Source organism: Hetaerina americana, unplaced genomic scaffold (assembly GCF_022747635.1).
Source record: "Hetaerina americana unplaced genomic scaffold, ioHetAmer1.1.p SCAF_6, whole genome shotgun sequence".
In the NCBI taxonomy this organism is placed as follows: domain Eukaryota; kingdom Metazoa; phylum Arthropoda; class Insecta; order Odonata; family Calopterygidae; genus Hetaerina; species Hetaerina americana.
The window spans coordinates 49,756,866-49,779,314 of NW_027287205.1; the positions used below are offsets into that span (position 1 = coordinate 49,756,866).

The following is a 22,449-nucleotide window of genomic DNA, read 5'->3' on the forward strand; positions in this document are numbered from 1 at the left end:
CTCTGCCACTCGTGTTAAATTGGCCGGCTGTGTACAGAGACGTTGAATCGTTAGAATATTCACGTCTTGCTCCTCCCGCTCTGCTTGTTTTCCCCTCCGAAGTGTACAAGGCGCTGTGAGTGGGTTTGCCATCAGAAATATGCGGAGTGGAATTTTTCTTCTGGTTAGGGATTCGATCATAGCTAATCCAGAGATCCAAGCCGGAGCCACCTTTCCCCCTTAAATTTCGCCCCCTCCCTCCCTTGAATGCGTTCCTCCCCTTTCCCTCTCCGCCCCCGCCTTCTCACACTCCTCTCTCAGCATCGATCCATCCGAGGAAGGCATCGCATCCTCTCCCGTCCCCCCGACACCTCTTGGCCCCTCTGGCACCGGCGCCAAACCTTAACTCCATCGTCTTTCTTCCCTCCCGCCGTTAGTCGCTGCAACCTCCCCATCCTTTTGCGCCCATCTTCCAGCCCGCCCTCCCTCGAACCCCACGCCACCCTGCGGAGGGTTGGCGAGAGGAGGGGGAAGACTCGCTGCCGACGGTCGGTCTAAGCCCCCCCTGCCTTCGCGCCGAGTTGGCGAATTCTGTTGCGCCATTCAGAAAATTGGAATGGGACGGTGGAAAATTTTGAGGAAATACAACGGATTTTTTTTCGTGGATGAAAATGCGTCGTATTCCATCGAATGACGGTTTGGTGTCGCATGTGGATGGCGTCCACGCTGCTTGTCTTCGTCCTAATGGATGCAGATTTACAGAGATGTTTTGGAGACGTTCCCAGGAATTTCCTGTTTCCGTAAATTCCTCTCTCCCTCATGGCTCTATCGTATCGATGTTGTCTGTTAGTCGTTATCTATTGTAATTTTTAGTGATTGACCTCTATTTCCAAAATAATGTGGTTCTAGTAATTGGTGCGTTGACCCAGAGCGACTGGGTTCCCGCACCGGCGGTGGCGGAATAGTATCCCGATCTCCACTGAAAATGCTATGTTGGAGAACATTTCAAATGGAGTACGGCTTCCCTCGGTGCCTTGTCCTTAAGAGTAACCTAATCTCACGTATCGCTCCACCCATCTTTCCTGAATATCCTACCTCAACCAAATAGCTGTCGGTCGCAACCTCTTTTAACTGCTGTTATTAAAACCATTTTTTTACTACCGTATCGTTAATATTTGTACGAATTCTCTTTCTGCGTACTTTATCATTCTGAACTCTGCTCAAATAAAAAATTATCCTACTGCTCTCATATTCTATCCTTCTCCTTACGTTGCAATCGGCGGTTAACTACTACTACATCTCAGTGTATACCTGCTATAATTCATATTTTGTTCAGCGTTTTTCATGGGCTGCTCTCTTCTCACCTCATAGGAGCACTCCACTATTAATCATTCGGCATGTCCATTTTATCATTATTTGTAGCGCCGCATTTCAACCTTTTATAATGTCCTGCGTTCCCTCCGTCCATCAAGTTTTCACAGGCTAAAAAAATTGAACACCAGTTGTGGGTTTATGTGAGCCGTTTCCTGAGCATCTTTTCCATCGCTTCGTTTCTGGCGGAAGGCCATTGTTGTCAAATTTCGCATCCCATGGCATTTTTATCTTGGTGGAGATAGGTTTTCATGGTGGAAGTTTGACAGCAATGGCCGTCATTTCACTAGATATCATCCCATTGAAAAGATCTGCAATAGACGTGCTTGTGTCCAGTCTCGTTTTGCATTCATTCGGTAGACGTTTCCTCTGTTAGAGAGAAGACCTCTTCTTTATGTGCGTTCTTCCGCTCTTTTCTCCGTATTATGTCATTTCATCTTCGATGAACCTGCTTCTTAAGACTCAGAACTTTTCTACCTTTTGGATCCTTAAAAGTTGAAAAAAAGCATTCCCAAAATTGAAGATGTGGAACTCATTTGAGCCGTACGCACATCTATGGGTTGTCGGTACAAGGATTTGTTAATTAAAGCTCTTTAAACTATCCCCTTACCTGTCATTCTTTTTATTACTTCGTAGTTGCTTGCGCGGATTTCTTCCAATCCACTGTTGGTCGCGATTCCTGCGAATGTCCTGTAATATTTGCTGGCTCATTATTAGCAATCAAATTTTACTGCAACAGGTTAAGATTTTTGACTTGATGGTTCTCTTATTTCGTCCTATAAATCCCAGTATCATAGTAAGATTTTTGGCGTTCATGTAGTCAGGAGTATTGCATTTGTTAAGGACGACCACCAAGCACAGTGATCAACCCGAAGGTTGGTTTGAATGGTGAAGGTAGTTCCCATCTGGTAGGAAGCCCAATAGCGTGTTAAATTCACTCATCGATGATGTGCGGCCCATTCCTTTTCCCTGTACCACCTGCGGGTTCTCAGGGAGATCTGGTACCCGAAAAATAATACTTCTTGAGTGAAGCTGGGAGTGCATAAAGTTAAACGAGAATCTAACTGGTGCCTGTGGCCACACCCAGCTGAAATCCAATCTGTGTGGTGTTCCATAAATTCGTGGGAAACTACATGTGGACCTGGGGAAGTGCCTCAACTTCCCTGTTTGTGTTAATTTCACTCGCTACGCCAAAGGGATTTATGCGGGGAGTGCCGTACCCTTCCTCTAAAACAATCCCTCGGGTTGTTTGAATATTGTCCTTTTTGGTTTAAGACATTACTGTTAACTTCTCAACTTAATACGGATGCATTAGGCGCATCGAAAGGGGGGGGGGTGAGTAAAACCTCATTGGTTGAATTCTGCTGTTATTGTTTTATACCATAATATCTAGCCTGAAAATGTTTTCAGTATAGATGTTTTTAATAAGTTATTTCCATCTCGGTGAACTATGGCGTTGACGTGATGGAAGAGTTAACGTGCACTTATACCCATAGAGCTGTGCTGGCGGTAGCGGTGATAATTGCTCCTAGTAATGTCTCCAGTCACTAGTAAGGTCACCAATTCCATGTCGAAAGGTCAAAGCCAGAAGAAAGGTGGTCCTCGTAGCGTCTGTCCCTAAATGAGGCGGCTGCGTAGGCGTCTGACCGCAGTTCGATGGCTATTTGTGTAATGGTGTCATGCTAAATAAACTATTGAAAAAGGCAATGGGAAACTACCTCAATCGTATGACGGAACCAAACCGAAGAGCTAACTGGCATCAAACAAAGTTATTATAATATGTAGTATGGATTATTATAATATTTTGTATCATGGCAGTTAACTCTTGAGTGCCCAAGTGTGTAGTCCCACGATCCATTAAAAACCTCCTGTTAATTCGGTGGACTACTACTAATTATAAAAATAATAATGAGTTGTTTCATGCTTGTGCTTTTTCGAACGAAAGTCAGCATCTCTTTTGTTACCCTGATCATAGGTCTGACTTTCGAGTGTAGAGGGCTTCTTGAATTATTCCTTCCATATCAAAATATCGCAATTTGTACCTTTTCAATGAGCTTGGGCTAAAATTGACTATTTATTACCCATTTAAATTGAGAACTGAATTACTAGCCGTTTTTATTATTCTTTTAGTGTGCATTTGTGACCAGGAAGAACTTTAGTTACTCATTCCAGTTGTCTCTCTCTCGTTCCAGTGTAAGACGACTGTAAATTACACATAATTTAATCCGTCACTCCAAATCCACTCGTCTTTTATTGATTTGCATGTTATATGAGTTTTTCCTTCAGCATTCTCACTTTCGTCGCAGGTCCTAGCTCTTTCAATTTTCGAATCATCTTTGGAGGGCATCAGTGTTAACAACAACGTCGTCTACAGAGAATACTGTGTTGCAGGAACTTGCCCTGAACATGGTGGTAGGAATGGGAGTGGAGTTCATAAAAAGGCAGTGATAACAGTATGTAAACCGTTTTCATTCACCCAGCGAGGATTTATAACGAAGAGGTGGAAAGTCAACTCCACTTCCTCTCCCTACACATCGGAACCCAAGAGGTGAATACGGGAAGGAATGAAGTACGCAGTCGAGAAAATCCTTTGCAAACAATAACCGCTCGCTCAAACCGTCTCCGTGTAAATTTCTAAGAAGTGACGAGTTCAAGGAAAGGTAATAATGATAAGGACCGGTTTGAGGGCTGTGGGACCGAGAGAAGCAAAAAAATCCCTTTGCTTCTTGGAGTCTTGAAAGACTGTCACAAAGATCTGTTGGCGTGGAGAAGACGGACGACCGCGCTCATATTGCCACTTGCTGTGCCACTTATGTTTTAATTCTGCTCCTTGTCGAGCATTTAATCCTTTCTTTTTTAGGCATCCCATCTTTGGTCTCCCTCATTCAATTTGCCTATGGCTAATCGTTTTACTGGAAGTGTCGGAGTTTCCTAATTTGCCTTTCCATTTTCCTCGCTCTTCCAAAATGCTAAATTATAACTACTCTGTGATGGGCGATGTGAGAAAAAGATACGTTTAGCAATCATCAAAAGAGTGGTCCAATCAATTCTCAACAATTTCTTGGATTTAAATGTATGCCTCGCAATTCACGCTAAATGCACACAACCCCGTGGTTACAGGCATATCATCGACTGGTAACCAATCTGGATAGTTGATTTTAATTACAACTGAACATAATAATAATACAGGTATTATATAACATACATATATAATATAATTTTTTAGACATTTGGTATATGTACAATGCAATTGTAATAGTCAATGGGCAATAGAATGAGTGAACTAAACCGAAAACTCAATGTCTATGGTTTTACACTGAAGAAACTCATTGTATGAATAAAATGTGTTTTTTAGAAACCAACAGTTTATTGTTTAAATTTTGATTACGCGACATTTCTTCCCTCTAAAGGTAAAATATTGAAAAGTAACAACTTCCATTTGCTTCTATTTCTACGTGGTACCCTGCAAGCCACCGCTAGGGTTTATAACAGGGAGTGATTCAACACCAGGCGTGCAACTTCAAAAATTAAATTTTTTAAATTTGTAATGTACGAATAGGTATGTAAAGTAATTCTAATAATCGAGATAATGTTAAGTAGCAGTATATGCTCTACGGTTTACTCATACGAGGCGTGCTGCAGCGACAAGGAGGACGATAAAAGAAAGGGAAGTTGGAATATGTTGAATGGGTTCTTTGTTTTTAATAATCTACACTTATTTAGCACCACTAGGTTTATGTTTTCACCGTTTGGTGTTGATACACATCGACTATAGCTTTAATTGAGTCAGAATTTTCTTTGACGTTACAAAGACTGTATAAATATTTAAAATTAGTTTGCAGCGCTCTACAGAAAAGGAGTTTGAAATAATCTTGGCTGCTTTCTGTTTAGGCATAAGTAAGCCATTTCCCGAGTTATCGCCCCAAGGAGGTCAATAAAATATGGTGCCACCCGTGATTCGAAATTGGAATGGCTGGAATACCTAGGATGTCTTCACTCATGCTGAGTTTTGCTTTGGGCAATCATGAAACTTGAAATGATGTCTCCAATGTTCTCACTACCCTAATCCCTAGTTCATATCATTTTACTTCACAGCTCTGCGTTTGGTATTGTTGAATCATTGAAATTATTTATTTCATGCTTCGCCACCACATTTAGGGTAGTTTGACCAGCGCATTTCCCTGTGCCGCCTGTGGTTTCCCGGGTAGATGTGATACCCGAAAAATCACACAGCTCGTGTGAAGATGAGGCTGCCCAGCGGAATGTCCAGGAATCGAACCTGGGCCCTTCGGTCAGTTGTCCCAACACCCACTGGACTACCACGTACCCCATTGCACGTTTATCTTGAATTATTTTGTGCGTTGGAGTAAACACGTTTGCGTGATTATAACTCGCTCCAAGTCCAGCCAGGAGACGTATTAAGGAGCCCGTTTGGAAGCCATTACTGAATGAAATCGAATATTCTTTAGTGTGGTATCCCTACGCCCTCCCTCTCTCTCCCTATCTCCCCCTACCCTCATCCTCCTCGCAGCCCATCGAAGGATACTGGAGGTCGGAAGACCGTTAAGTATCGATCTTCGAAGAGCAATGCCCCCTGTGGATGCCAATCCGGATTACATCTTTACCGCCCCCATGCTTCGTCTGCCATGTATCCAAATCTCTGAAATTAGGAGCTCGCAACGCGAGGGCCGAGGCCTCCAAAAATTCTCTATATCGATTCGCGGGATGTTCCGCGAGAATCGCCAATTAGCGAGGCAGTGGGTTTCGTCCGAGAACGGCCTCGGAAGATATATACGGAGATTGTATTACTGTTGGCGTCCAAATGGCAACCTTGCCATGTAAAAGTTAATCGAAGGCTCATCGCTTTGAAGGTATTTATTTCCGTTGCCATCATTGTGAAACTTTTTATATAAAAATATAAACTGTAAAAATGTAGGGCACGAATTGCAGTAATTAACTCAGTACATCGTAAAATTAACGGTTTTCACATATTTATGAGGTATGTAATTCATCCTAGGGGAAATAATGAAATAGACTACAATAATATTTTACCAGAACTAGCAAGGATGAATAAGGATAACCTATATAAATATCCAAACTTATATTTATGACTTTTCTTTTTTGTTGTTTGTTAATGAACGGAAATTTTTAAACATTATCGAGACCTACAATTTGGCCCTAAACTCAAAATTAAAATTATGGTTAGGCTTTTAAATTCATTCATAATTTTTATATGATCCGTGATTTCAAACTGTTATTATTGTAGGACCAGATGATGTTTGAGCATTTTCGTTACATAAATTGAACTTTCCACTCATAAGTAGCTCTAATCGTCCTTCCAACTTTTGACGGAAAGTTACCGTTGTAACTTTCATAGTTTTCACTAGGGTGAATTACAAAGTGAAAACTGCTAATTTTAGGGTGCGCTGAGTTAATTACTGCATTTCGGTTCCTAAATTTTATGATTGTAAAAAATTAAAATGTGTGACTAATGGCACACTAATGGCATGTGTGTGGCATACCTTTAACAAAAGTATAAATTTATATAAACTTTCAGTTAACTCTGTTATTGATAGTCTAAGTCCAGCGGTGCAACATTTTGACTTATTTTGAGTTATAAAACAAAAGGAATTTGGCTACACCAAGAGAAGGGAAGGACTGATGCGATGCAAACATAGGTGTGACCTCGCCCAAGGTCGATTGATAGCCCTCAAATTACACGTCCTATCTGATGTATACTGAAATACTTTTTAAAAATTGTAAAATATTTCGTTCGCCTGCCATTTATTAGTTCGCAATTTTGGACCTATTAAGGAAGTTTTCATATTAATAATAAATTACAGTGTCTTGTCCGATGGCCTGTCCCTTCACTCAGCCTCCTTATAAGTCGAGGGGTTATAAAAAAGAATCAAATTTTTCCAACATGCACTTGGGTAAGAGTCGTTCGGCTCGATTGAGTACCGAGGGAACTTTGCTGTTTTATTCTATAAAAGGCCAATCCTCTCCTTTGGTTTCGATGTTATACGTAGTCGTGTTCATTTCGTTGAATATACCACGGGGGGGGGGGGGTGAATAGTCTGGCCGTCCCGCCTTCACGACCAATGTGCTTCGTTTGGTCATTCTATAGGTGTGTCAAAACTTTCTTTTGGTGATTTCACCCATTTATGCTACACGACCCCTGCGCAACCTTCATTTTCCCATTCATTACAATTTCTGAAGTAAAGCAAGCCAAGTTTTCAGACTTTGAAAGCTATGTCCTTGCTTATTTATGTGATTTTTAGCGTGTATTGCGACTATTTTTAAATGTACATACACGGGGGTACGTACGGGCGGAACACATAGTATTCATTTAAGAATTTGAGCACGTCATGTAAAAGTGGGATTCCTATAGTATCTTGGCGTGGGCTTCTACTGTATGCGAAATCTGTTCGATAAAAGTCCCATCATGATTAATTATAAATAGCAATTTTCCACAAAAATCAATTTTCCATTTTTGTGGAAAATTGCTATTTTTAATTAATCGTGATATTCCACCATATCACGCCTGAAACGTCTCTTTTTATCCCATCATGATGTTGACGAAGATACATCTATTTAGCAGGACAGGTCAATTTCTTTCAAAAAATGTTTATCGTCAATTAAAGCGTTAATGTTAATGCTTTTAAACCCGAGTTGTGACTAGCGTCAGAGAAGGTTTAACTCTCGATTTAAATTATTAATGTAATGTGAGGCTGGATTACTTCACCTCAAAATTCTATAAATGAATCTCGTATAGTGAAATGAATGAAATTTAAGCATGTAGAGCGTTTACCCAGGGGAGAAAAAAGGGTGTTTCGTAGAGGTCCAAAGGAGGTAGGAAATTTGGGTGGAGAGAATTCTGGTAGGCGAAGGAATGCGGTAGAGGAAGAGCGTTTGGCGAGAGAGAAAGGGAGAGGAGTAGGGTAGGGGTTTTGGATGGAATGAAGGGAAGTAGAATGTTGGCATAATCGAAGAAACGTTTATTTAGTGAGGAGTATCAGGTTGTATCTTGTTAGACCAAGAAAAGACGTGTAGCGTTGCTAATTCGGTGTCATCCAAAACCTACGTACGTATACCACCAAATAATGATAAAGAGGTGCATCATATGTAGAAGAGAAGCTACTTTTCCCTCCCAAGTTGTATTTTCTTCAGTCACTTGTTCCCCCTTTAATGTGACGATCCGCTCGAGTTCAAGACGTCTCCTCACTGCTGAAGTTCCAATTGCACCTTTCTCTCTGTCGGCCCCACTCGTGGAAGTGTTTCTTTTTGATCCTTCGTTATTATTACCTGTTCACTCCACCTAATATCGGAATCTCAACGACGTGTCGGATGCAGGGAGATATTCAACGGTGTCAATTTATCTCTAATAAGGTCCCTTTGTCTCTTTCCTTCCTGACGTCACCGACGTCTTCTCACTTCCACTCCCCATCCCTCGCCTCTTTTGAGAGGGGAGGGTGGGAGCTGCGGATAGGTTTCATGGTCCCGGGCGTCGTCCCAGTTTAACAAAGACAGTAATCAATCAATCTCCCCCACGCTCTTCGCACACTCGTTCCCTTCGTCATCTCACACTTTCCCACGTTAACACCCCTCTCTTCCTCCCCCCCCCCAGCGCGACTCTCCCTTCGTAGTCTCTCTTTCCGGTCTCCGCCCCTCGCATTCCTCTCCCCTCTCCGCCTCTTTCGTTCCCTGCGTTTCCTCCCCCTTCTCCGATTCCCCATTCGCGCTCGGATCCTTCTCGTTCCGGTTTTTCTAATAGTTCGTTCGGGCCGCAGCTTCATGCCAGTGCGAGAATGACACCGCAAGGTTGAGTGGCGGGGTAACATTTGTATCTACACGCTACCCGGATATCTGGCTTAAGAGCACGCATCGCCGATGGCCCCGTCGCATAAGTATTAAGAGCTATTATTCGACATTCGGTAGGTTTGTCAGTATCGAGCCAATTTTGTATCCAGCATATGCCAAATTACTCGCAGATATTCCAGTGCAGGAAAAATGGTGGCTGTAAGGGCCACTTAATGGGCAATTAGTAGTTGGGAAACGGAATAGTTGGAATTAGGGGCGTGGTAGTTTAGTGCATAGAGCGCCGGGCTACTGGCTAGTTTTATTCCGGGTTTCGCCTCTGGGGAACCTCAGCTTCGCCGATTTTTCGAGTATCAGATACTCCTGAGAAACCGCGAGCGGTACAATGAAAGGAACTATCCCCTCAACCCTCATGTTTGAATTTTACATGCCGTTGGGTTTTGTATTAGGTGAGTTCTACACCCACCTGTCAATGGCCAACCTTCGGGTTGATTTATATATTATGATAATAGTAAATATTTCTTATAAAACCACTGGTCCAAGAAGCGGTTCGTGAGTTATTGCATGGATGTCGATGATATTGCTTTTTACTAATTAATCGATTCAAACTTTATGGTAGTCTTACTGGCGAAGGTAAGTTTTGGCTGGACCCATTTCCATACCTAACTCGCGATTATACTTGTGTTATAAAGTGTGATAGAATTTTGGTAGACATCCAAGGGTAATAAGAAATACGCATGCAGAGAATTCTGAATTTTTATGGAATATTTGAAGACCATGACAGAGAGAGAGGAGAAACTTAAGCAAGCTAGGCGGGGGTAGGAAAATGAATACATTGTCGGACGAAATCGAAGGAGGCAGAAAGTATGCTCAATTGAAGATGAGTATGTAAATAATGTGCGGTAGAACATTGCTTCGTGTTCGGTGGGGCTTACGTATTAGTGTATGGGTGACAGTTTCCGCCGTTACTCGATGGAATTTCTCAATTGGTTATATTACAGTAACACAGCAATTAATATTTATTTACGACCATGGTTTATTCACTGTGTAGTATTATTAGGTATCATGCGTATAAACTTGCTTCTTTATTGACGATGCTTATATTTTCATTAAGAAAAAAATCATGTAATACCTATGAAGAATAACCACTTTTATTGCTAGGCTAAATGCTACCTTATCCGTTAGACTACCAAATAAAAATAATCTCTGAAGAAAATTATATTAACTGCACTTTCAATGCCAGCTTACCTGAAATCCATCCTCACGAACAACATTATTTTAAATGTGCTCCTTAAATGCTGGAGAAAATATTTTCTGTAAGAAAGACTCGGATATAAAATTTTTCAGGATTAACCACTTTTATTGCTAATATTTGACATATTGATATAAATCTTTTTTTTTTGAAAGGTGCCTCGTTAGGAAATATTATAACAGCTAATGTATGTGTTTAAATTCTTCGTATAGCTCTTAATTGGATGTTTCTATTGCACTTCAGCTAGCCTATATACGTATTCCCGGTAATGCGAGCATGCAGTTTTGGAAAAAATTTCATCGCTTTTGTGCCAACTCAATGGATAGTGTCGAGCGCGAGTATTATTTGCATGCAGCGGCAGCTGTCGTGTACATTTTTGCCGCCCAAGTGACGCAAATGTTGATCTATCATTTTACTTTCCAAGGGGAGAACCGTTAGAAAAATATTAGAAAACTATGTCAAGGGCGTCTTCAATGATGTGTCGAATTTTTTCGAACCTAAGGAATGTCCTCTAGTAAATTTATTTTTAAAAATGTAAAAGCATTTAACAGTTTACTCAGTAAATTATTTGGCCAAATAGTCTCGGGATATTTCCCCTTCCTATTTTTAGCCGACGGTTTTCCTCTAATGTCGGGAAAGTATGACAAAAATTGTATCTCGCTACGGAAATGCTCGACGACAGCAAGTGACAACCGGGATGAAAATAAAAAGTAGTTAGTGAATGAATTTGTGGCTGATTCAATGATTGCTTCTCATTAGCTGTCGTATACGACGTTTGCCTTTTATAATAGCGTATCATTTTCTTATGCCGGTCGATCAAAATATGTGGAAGTGTAATGACGTGGATGAAATGACTTAAATTAATTTTTATCCTCCAGTTTTAGTTTGAAAATGTCTGAGTGTCGGTGTTTTGATGATTTTGGAGCCTTTTCGCATAATTCAACGTATTTCCTCGTGACTTAAACATCATAAGTTTTTCTCAGTCAATTCATCAGTAGTTCATTATGAATAGGGACGTCTTAAAGAGACTAAATCTCAATGGGAGCGTCTCCATCCGGAAGATAATCAGACTATCGAGTCATGGGAGTTGAGCGAATGACTCTCAAATGGCTTAGATCGAATGAATCGATGACGTAAAGGGGAGAGTTTTCGATCACATTTGAGGGATGGAGGACGAATGAGAAAAACGAGCGTGATGAATTTTCAATGGGGATGATTTAGGTGATATTTCTCCTTCCTAGTTTATCACGGAGGGGAAACGATAGATTGCCTCATTTTGTGTGTGTGCGTTGCGGATGTATTTGCGGACGATATATGGCATTACTGGTCCTGTGGAGGAAGGAAGTTAATATTGAAAGAAAGAACTTCGAAGTTTCACGACTTGACGAATGGCTTACCGGTGTCTTCAATTGAGACAGCCTTTCAGCATTCCTACACGTATAAATAATGTATTTTGCATATTTTAAGTGTATCAATAACTTTCATTGCATTACAGTGGTTAATTTTGCTACGTTTCCCTGGTCCATAGGGTCGCGTTCTCATTTTTTAATGATACATTTTGTCTCAAAATGTTTCTGAAACATTTTCCAATGGAGATAAAAAAAATCGAATGAAAGGAGAATACAGTGTATCAAGCAAGACCTGTGTGTTGAATTCTTTACATTTTCTCTTATATTCGAAATATTTTCCATTCAATTATTCTTAAATCAAGTGTACCAATAATTTTATATAATTTGATAAAAATCGCTTGGAAATAATAGGATCTACTTGAAGAATGCTTCTAGTGTCTCTGTTTACGCTTTAGTTATATTGGAAAGATAGGCGTGAAAACTTACGTGAAATCCTCTGTTACAATCCCCCTAGAGTTTTCAATCTCCTTCATGAGATCCGACTAACTTAAGATATATTCGAGTTTGAGAAACGTGTATAAAATAAAAATGATGTTTTTAAATATTGATACAAATATTTGATACTAATATGCAGAAAATTATCATTAATATGTGCATTGAAATTAAGACTTAGAAGTCTCCTATATTACGTAGTCCCTAATTGCCAATCACAAATCGTTCATTTAAACTAATTGTTAGGTAACAGTTTCATGAAGATTCAAAATATAAATATGTGCTATTAAATTTCGGCAAAATTTGGCGTGTCGTCAATCACGTGCATCTTGAAAAGACCAAGGTCTTGACGTGGAGTTGAATAATTTTGCTCGGATGAATTTTCATTTCAGCTTAGCATCATGACGTGCTCAGTAATTAATAAAATTTCAAATCAAGTTCACTTTCAAAAGAAGTGGTTCCAGAAAACCTTCTTAAGGAGACTGGGGCCAATTTCATGTATTAAGGAAAATAATTTCATAATCTTTTCTTCGACAAAGAAAGTTGAAAATCATGTTTAATTTGATTAATAATCGCATGAATATCGCAGAAAACTCTAAGATTAGATAGTATTACGCTCATTGGAGAGGTGGTTTCGGGTATGTAAGTAAGTTTTATTTTGCATTTAATTAAAGCCAAAAATATTGCCTCAGGGGGATGTAGGAGAATGCCCCTTCCATCCCCCTTGAATCCGCCGCTGACTTGCAGCGTTGTCAGTTTGTTTCGTAAACTTAGTACAGATCATTTATTCGTGTGCGATTATTATTTCTAATAGATCTAATGCAGCTTATTATAAAATGATCGTGCTCCCTTTTTGGATGTGGGAGGGGGGAGCATGTTAAAATACCAGCGTAAAATAAATTGGCCGGTTTTGTCGAAATTTCCAAGCGTGGACGGCTGCCCCCTTCCCTTGTTTTGAATCGATCCCTCCGAAAATAGCGGGGGCGTTGTAGCGCCTCAATCGTATCTCCAGGCCCTCGTGCGGAAGTTTGCGGTCTGAAGGAAGGAGGGGGGGGGGCTAAGGAAAAGAGGTAGGTGGCTCAAATCAAAGCGCTTGGAGGAGGAATGCGTGGTGGGAGCAGAAAAGTGAGGTCGTGCGGTGGAGGGAGGGAGAAGAGATTGATGGGGAGATAAAGGGAAGCTGTCAAATCTCGAGGAGAGGAAGGGTGGAGAGATATTAACTCTCAAAGCGAGGGCGAAGAAAGAGAGGGGGATGGAGTTGAAGGGGAAGGGCGGGAGACGAAAGTGGCGTACTCGGGTAATTCGCCCCAGCTCATTGGTCCCGGCCCCGCCCACTCATCCGGCCTCTCACTGCCATCATCCCGCCCCTCGCTAACGCGTCCACTTATTCATGTTTCACCGTAAGCCGTTAACCCTTCTCAGAAATACCCTGTCGTTTTTGGGTTAGGCGATGTTTTGGAGTGGGCGATATTTTTTCATTGCGCTTAATCATTCGTTTTTTTTCATAATTGATTTAGGATAGCCGGGTTGGATTAAATGGTGCTCTGGGGTGCCCCATTTGGTTTTAAACTGCGCACCGATTTTTCCAAAAAAAAAGAATTTAAAACGTTACTTATAAACCAACGGTGGAGTTAAAGCTCGTTTTTGCGGTGTTACTTACGCTGTTGGTACAAAATGACATTATTTTAAGCACGATGATTTGTCATATAAATATTAGAAATCGATTAATATTTGCGGTGTTAAGGTTCGAAGTTGATATGGTGGGAGAATCCGATATTGTAGGATCAAAGAATGTTTGAGCTTTTCCTCCAAAAGAAATCTTTACGCAACCATACGTTATTACTTTGTCTGGATATGTTACAAGAAAAATTAGTATTATATTAATTTCTGGGGCAAATATATTTAAGATTAGATTTTACCGTTTCCGATGTTTAAAAAAACTAATCATTTAAAAAACGAACGCTCTATGGTATTTTCAGCTAGAATTTTTATCAGTTCTTTGGCGAAGATAAAATGTTGTCATTTCGGTCTCAACCTATAAAATTGAACTAATTATCATGAATGGTGTGTATTACTTCTTAACGTGATCATGTTCTCGCTTGACGTCCAAAATGCGATATTTTCAAGTGTGTAGAATATTTCCATAGGTGAAGTTGCGTGAAGTTTCTGAAATCTCCTGCGAGAAACATGTTTCTCACCGAAGATCGTTCTGTTGTGTTCCCCTGTGAGATATTTTTGCCTTCTAATTAAAGAATCAGGAAAAAAATCTTGTCGTTTGGAATCATGTTTCTTCGAAAACTTTTAATGAGAGTCTCAGACGCAGGATCCCATTAAAATTCGCAAGGAGAATAATCTGATAGAAAGGTTCAATATCCATCTTGAGGATCACACGGCATTGCTTAGATAAAGGGATGCCTGGAAATATCTGAATGAGTTTTTTCCAATAAGGGAAAATTTTAATGCCAGAGGCAAATCCACCAAAATAGTTCAAGTTTGATACTTATAAACTTCCTTTGGCGTTCGGGCCGGATTTTGGGGAAAGAATTCAACAGATCTGACACATTAAAACCGTTCTCGGCGAAGCTGTTCTATTTCGTCAGCTTCACATTGATTGAGAAAAAATATCTTATACTGTGTTGCTCATGCCTCTTGCTGCTGATATTTTGTATTGAATCCTTGCTGTAAATACTGTGTTCTAAAATATAACTTTTAAGTAAGATAAAAATTTTGGGTTTATATTCGGACTGTTCATGTGCGAGTGGCGGATTGAGAATAAGGATGGACAGTGAAGACGGATTGGACGGGAGTGTATCACTCGTGCATGACAACGTATTCGCGGAGGAAATAGTGAAAGAGGCATGGGAAGAACTTGAGATAGGAACGAAAGGCGGTGGGGTAGTTAGCCTGTCAGCCTAGGATTTACGAACATAACTGAGCGTATTAGAAAATCAGTGTGGTAGGTATAGGTTGAAGATCAATGTAAAAAAAACAGATGTGAGGTTTGCTAAAAATAAGGGCTAAATTAAAGTTAAAAATAGGAGGGAAAAACTAGAGCTGAAGTAGCGGTTTATATATCTTGGAAATGTTTTGTACCTAGGCAGTGAAAACAGTTGAACATCAGAAAAGGTGGGCTGTGTTGGTGGCTGTGACGAATTTCCCCTCCATACGATGAAACTGTGGTCTCAAAGATTTTTTTTGCTCTTCTAAGTAATCTGGCTTCTTAATTTAGATTTCATTAGCGTCTCTGGCGTAATTCCCTTGCCATAATAACAGTTCTAGTTATGAATTGTAATTAGAAAATTTTCAGTCTTAACCTCCCCTTTAACTCTCTTTGGTGTTACGTCGGTAATTATTTTCATTTATTTATCCTTTCTCGAGCGCCAACAGTTAGTCTTTCGCACGGGTATGTAGGGGGGGTGATGTCATTCTGTGTGGTGAGAACTACCGCCAGCTCAAATCTCGGCTTGATTCTCCGCGCGCCAAATTCCATCCCCCCGCTGCTCTCTGCTCTGCTATCTTTCGTCGTGGAATTCGACCCCATTCATCAGCGGCTTGATCCCTCGCGGGAGGCGGCGTCGTAGTCGAGCGGGAAGGAGTGTGGGACCCCAGGCGGAGGATGAGCAGAATGAAGCGCGGATACTCCCGTGGGAGAAGTCCGCACGTGGTACGTTTAGGTCGTCAGCTGACGAGTCGGTCTCCGGATGAACGATTCAGGCGCCTCGTCGAAGGTTACGGGGTTTTGCTACGAGGCTGAGGAATAAGTGAAACTGTATGGATTCGAGAGATTTTATCAAATAGCCCTTGATAAAAGACTATGGCATTCCAGTGGCTAGAGCCCTGGACTACTTATCGGCGGACCTGGGTTCGATTATCTTCTCTGGACACCCTCATCTTTATTGTGTGGGGTTTTCAGGGTTCCAGACATTGTGGGAAACTGCAGGTGAAACAGGATGCCCCCTCCTGCCCTGTCGTGTAAATTTCACGCTCCTATTATTTAGGTGAGCTCTACACACACCAAAGGGTTAACATATCGTATTAACTTGCTGTACCCACATCTGATTTTTCCTCACCCCGTTGATATTCATCTTCTTATGCCAGTCAATTTCATTGTGTTCATTATAATTCCTCCCTTTCTCATATTTTCTTATTTTTAATTCTCTACAATTTTTGACTGACCTTGCATGAGTCAATTCCTACTCCTGTGTTAAAGATTTTTAATGCCGCGCCTGTGTTCTAAAAATAAAGGAGCATTTAAATTTCTATCGAATGCATAGGGGAAGAGTATCCTGAGGGGAAGAGGGTTGGACTTCTGACTGGAGGACCCAGCTTCATTCCGGGGCTACTCAAGACATTCTCAGCTTCATCCAAGGCATGTGATTTTTTTGAGTACCAGATTTACGTGGGAAACAATAGGAGACAGCGAGGAATGAGCAGGCCCCCCATTACGTGTTAATTTCACACCCAAAGTATTAGGTGAGCCCTACCATCACTCATATTGATTACTGTGGTTGTGGGTCCTCGAAACCACAGAGATTCAGGAAAATTCTAGGAGTGGATGGTCAAATTTTGTAAAATTTTGTTACGGAAAGAAACAGAATACTGTCGAAAAAACAACTATTTGTCTGATTCCTCTTCGTCTGATGATATTTCATGATTAAAAGTACTTACGTTATGCTTACTATTTGTACGAAGTATCCTCAGTCGTTTGTAATGCAATGCAGATTTCTGAGCGGAAAACGATATTTAATAAGCTCATGCAACAAATATTGCAATTCCCTTGAAAAATGATTGCTTTCCCGTGAAAAGCGGTTGCTTGTTAACATGTTATCTTTCCACCCTCATGATATATCTTCCATGCGGTTCAACCGAAACTTAACTTTAATTTACGAATTCAAGTAGCCGGACGAGGCTTTCATTTTGTTAAAAGAATATTTGAAGAGAATAACTATTAGTTACGCCAATGAGCGCCAATAAGGATAATTTGAATAATAGTTCATTTATGCAGCTCTGTGCAACTGTAATTTACATGTTTATGTATTTCTAAACTACTAAATGACATTCAAGAGAGATGAGAGTCAGATATATTGGTTTAAGTTTGAAGACATTAAATTTACATGTGAAGATTTTATTGAATGGCACTCAATCAAAAAAATATGGTTGTGCGAAAAGGAGTTTTTTTACTTGTTATTTATATTAACACCTTGCTGTAAATTTTATTAAATTTGTATGCACAACGTCAGTCTTATTTCTTACTAAATATAAATATATGAATAAAGGTGTTGCAAAGAAAATGACAAAATACGCAATTTCAAACGCATGACTCCGTCATATGTTTAGATAGTTGCATTTATGTGTGCAATTTTGTTTTTTATTTTGATGAGTGTTACAGTTGAATATGCTCATTGAATTATGTGTGATAGACGCTTATTGTTTTATAAAATGAGGTTATAAATGTATTCTGTTATTTTATTCTGCTATTACAATGTAATATTGTGAAATCGACCACGCACAGCTATTCTCTCTTCACCGTAGTTCCCCTATGATCACATATTTTTGAATAGTTGCAAAGGCAAAAATGGTGTAGTGTTTGTGTACAAAAGTACATTAATTATTTCCTAGTCACTCTTCTGTCCCTGATAGCTTCGTCGATGTTCGTAATTTATAACCCGTAGTCATTGTGTGAGTACCGCAGAGGAAAATGTTTCGGCACATTTAGGGGTAATTAAATTGCCTCTACACGTGCGCTAATTTTCGGCGGAGAAGTGACTAATAATCCCGACAAGGACGAAACACCCGTCGTCCACGTTTGATGGGGTCGAAACTTAATTTTTCGTGAGGGGAACGTCATTGATCGCTTTGCTGGCCATAAATGTAATGTGTGTTCGCTTGTGTATCATCCATGATCTGTTGAATTTCTTGAAAAGCCACGCGTTGATGGCTAAGCACTTTATTTCGGCGCCACGAGTTTTCCATCGTGGATTAATTGATACATAATAGTGAATAATTGTTCTCATCATTTTCTGGGAGCTCTTTCTCTCTCTCTATTTCTCTAGAGGTTTATGTTTAAAGGGGATGGGATCATTATTCGGAAGGACGTCAACAGGGCTTGTAATTATTAAAAATATTCTCCAGCCGGATTAAAGTTGATGCTGAGTTATAAATATGTGCTCTCTGCCTTCATTTTTTATGGCTCGCAATAACTTGGGTGTTCACAAAGCGTTTCCCACTGCTTTGCAACAACTTATGGATCTTATTCTTTAATTGATTAAGATATTTAAAATTTCATATGATCGTAGATAATTTTTTCTGGGGTTTTAGTTAACTTACGCGAGGCTGAAATCATTTCGCAACTTTTTGATTTGTGGAACTATGCAGCTGAAAATTATTTAAATAAGAATTCATGCGTGAATGCTGCTAATTCATGGAAAATGTATCATTAAAGTAATTGCTTGTTTTCACTGAAGCGATACTCGGCGAATCAAATCGCGCACATTGCTAATTTTTGGGAAATGTAGAGTCTAGAATAATTATTTGTTTTAACTGAAGTGATCTCTCATATTCCCAAATCGTAATGTACCAGTAGCTAAATGGGAAAAGCAAAGATGATTCCATCCCTGAAAAGGGTCGCAGCTGTATTCCCCGGCATCCCCGCATTTTAAAGTATTTAAAAAGTTAAGTGGCAATTCTATCAACTGTGAAACATTGGGGACAAGAAGAGAGCAATCAAATCAGATTAATATCGTCAGCTGATGAATAATATTGATCAGGAAAACAGCTTATAGATAGTGACCCAAGTGGCCTCGCAAAATAAGGAATGCCTATTAATTATTCGTGCAAACGAATGTAGGATTGTACATGAATTGTATCCGTAGTACAGATAAATGAAAACTAATTTTTAATTCACGCATTTTTGGCTATGTGTATTATTCAGCCGTAAACGTTGAAATTCAGGACAAAGACTAGAGCTGGTGGAACAGTTAACCTAAATGGGAAGTATTTTGGACCAAAATAGTCAAATTATGAGGTATATCTGAAGGAGGAATTGCATTAGGCAAATTAGTTTTCACAAGGTGGGAATTGATAGCATGGACGATGATTAAAGAAAATACTCCTAAAAACTTAAATGTGGACTGTGGTTTGTACTGCACGTTCGCGTGGTCATTAAAGCAAGATGATTGACGTATATTGGAGTATTTTGAAATGTGGGTGTGGAAAAAGATGGTAACAGTAAAATTGGAATAACGGAGAACAAACGAAGATGCACTAGGTATTGTGGGGAAGGAGAGGGTATTGTTGGTAGACATCCAAAGGAGGTAGGAAGGATTGATGCAGAACATTTTGATTTGCAATGGAACGTTGAAGACTGTGATTGAGGGGAAAATGTTAGGCAAGCGAGGAAGGAGTAGAAATATTATAGGCGCACGTGCATGTTGGACGGATTAAAGGGAGGTGAAATGGGCGCGTAATTCAATAAGTTTTGATTGCAATGTGGGGTGGGAATGTGTCTTGGACGTGGCTAAGACATGTAGGAGCCAATCAATTCGGGGGAAACGTCAAGGGGCCTCGTAGCTGGTGATGTTCGGTCTCCCTAAATTCATTATGCAATCATCTGCGAATTGTTTTTTTCTAGCAAAGGAAGGTGACGTAAGTTTTATTGGATGACCATTGTTCGACTACTAAGTTTCGTGGCAGCCTCGAATATTTCGGGTAAAAATTTCAGTGTTCCAATTACCCACGCTAGAGCGATTTCTTTTTTTTATTCGGGCGGTCCAAATTGCCAACCGAGGGGGTCATCAGCTAACTGGAGAGGCCTGTAACTTTATAATAGACATAGGCTCGTAATCCCAGTCGTCAGCCAAAACCCTACTTCCACTCCTTGCGTCATTAACTGGTCATATTGCCCTTCATATAGTATTCCCGGTTGTTATGTTGGGTTCATGGTCCCTCCAATCTTAGCTCCACTTTGAAAGCATTTGCGTCATCAACAAAATTGCGTACTGAGAATACGGCATGCCCTGCTAATGACGTTAGGAGTGTGAATGGGGTGACGGCTGAGAATAAGGTCCCTTGTCTCGCTTACACTCTTCTCGTCTCTTGGGTCTCCCGTCCTATGTTCACCAATGATCTCCGCCTCGCTTGTCTCTTCTTGTAACAATTTTTCACCATTGGATCTTTCGTGTAATTAATCCGTCAATTTTATACTGTTGTCTAAGTTTCGTATTAAAACGAAGCTACAAATTTGGCATTCTTGCCCAAAAAAAATTAAGGAAAAGAACGAGGAATGTGCATTAACTTTAAATTTTCTGATGATTCCTTAAAGCTTTTCAAGGTCCATTCTTCACATGCTGCCATTATTTCTTCGATAAAGTTTTTTTTATTGATGCATTTACCATTTTTTCTTCAGTTAATTGTTTTTCTCTCACACCGCGTTAATAAGTAGCTTATTGAAATGCTTTACCCAATAGGTTGGAATAACCGAAATAAGAGTGCAGGTGGGTCGATGGGTCCATAAAAGTTATTGCCTCATCTACTCGCGTCTACCGGAGGAGCCCAGGGTGGACGATTCTGTTCACTGGCTGGAGACCTCAGGCTGAACCGGTTAGAAAATAAATATTCGTGTTGCAGCGTTAACACATGCTTCCTCAACAATACGTCAATACCTGTCAACCTTCACTAATAAATATTGATTTCCTATTCGGGTCTTGTTTGACTCAAATTAGATGCTGACAGGATACATTTCATCGTTCAGCATAAGTTACATAAAAAACTAGCCTCATTTCGTTTAATTCCATCATCAATAAAACCGCAAGTCAGATTATTCGGGTTTAGAAAGTAATTTAACTATTGCTTAGATTTTAATCTGTATAGTTGTTTTCCCTAGAATCCTAACGTTTCAGCGAATGGAGTAAGATAAGTTAATCCTCGCCACTGTGATTCAGTGACTATATCGACAGCCCACAGTGATTAATTGCTCATGTGAAGGAATTTATGGTGTCATTTCCTGCTTGAGGTTCTTTAGGCAGATCACCTAATTGCGCCCTTATTTGGGACAAAGGAAAGGATTTTGCGAGGAAGAGGGAACATAACCGAGGGAAATTTGCTGCGGACTTAAAATATCTAGTGAGCTTCCGCCACAACTATCAAAAGCTTTAGTAGTTTTTAATGTGAATCTCCAGCACACCGACATTTGCAGTATACGACAGAATGAAACGGTAGAATGATTTTGTCAGTACGATTTGAATTCCATTAGTAAAACGCGGAATTGCGTGCCGTAGCAATTAGGATTTGTGGAATGTAGTGGAATTCTAAAATAGATGAATACAAGTCATCCAGCCCTAGTTTTCGATCTCATGTTTGGAGATTATGATGAATCAATCAATGCGCAGATCTTAAGAAATGTTATTCAAGAACTATTGTTATACTTTGCTAAAATTTGGTTAATTTTTTCACCACGCCGCCATCTCACCACTGAATGCTCTTCTTCCAATCATGTTATTTTAAGAGTACGATTAATTTCATCATAACCGGCTATCTATCCTAGTTCAATTTTAGCTGTTATCCAAGCGTCGTGTTCTGTGTCATTCTCTTCATTCCTTTGTAGTTCCGTTTGATATTTCCCGTCATTGCTTTCTTATAGTTTCACCCTTGACCTCTCTTCCCTGGCTCATGTGTTTTCAGTAAATTCTAACGCTAGCATAATCCAAGTTCATGTGGTCATTTTATGAGGCTCATGAAAACTTTAAAAGTTTCCAGATATTGTCAAGTAGCTTGTACCATTTTCCAGACAGCAGAGAAAATTATAAGGGAATAAGAAACTTAAGACCAATATCGGATTTGACATTTTAATTCCTCAAAATGATACACTGTTTTGCAGCGGCATGAGTACTTATGGTAGTGTAGTGTTTAACATAAATGATATTTTTTTCTGAATGAGACTTCACGACTTTAATCCGGGCAATCCCCACAGTTGACCAGGACTGCTTTTGAGGGCCTAACTTGTGGTTCATCGTGCGATGCGGGTATCTCCGCCGCGTGATTATTTTCGCTCTCATAAATTTTCTGTATCGGCGCACATTCAAGGCACGTTCTCAGGACCGGAAAAAATTTTGACCTTCGAGCCTCTTATAAAAGCCATTTCAAATGTATAATGGATCTTCTTATCAGTTGGTTCGGGTCGAGTGCCATATT

General features: G+C 40.1%; 1 protein-coding gene across 20 annotated transcripts in view; it reads left to right on the forward strand.

Moving 5' to 3' along the window:
* EndoA (SH3 domain containing GRB2 like, endophilin-A) overlaps positions 1-22,449 on the forward strand; it is a 339,179-nt gene that overhangs the window by 123,306 nt on the left and 193,424 nt on the right. The window lies entirely within an intron of this gene.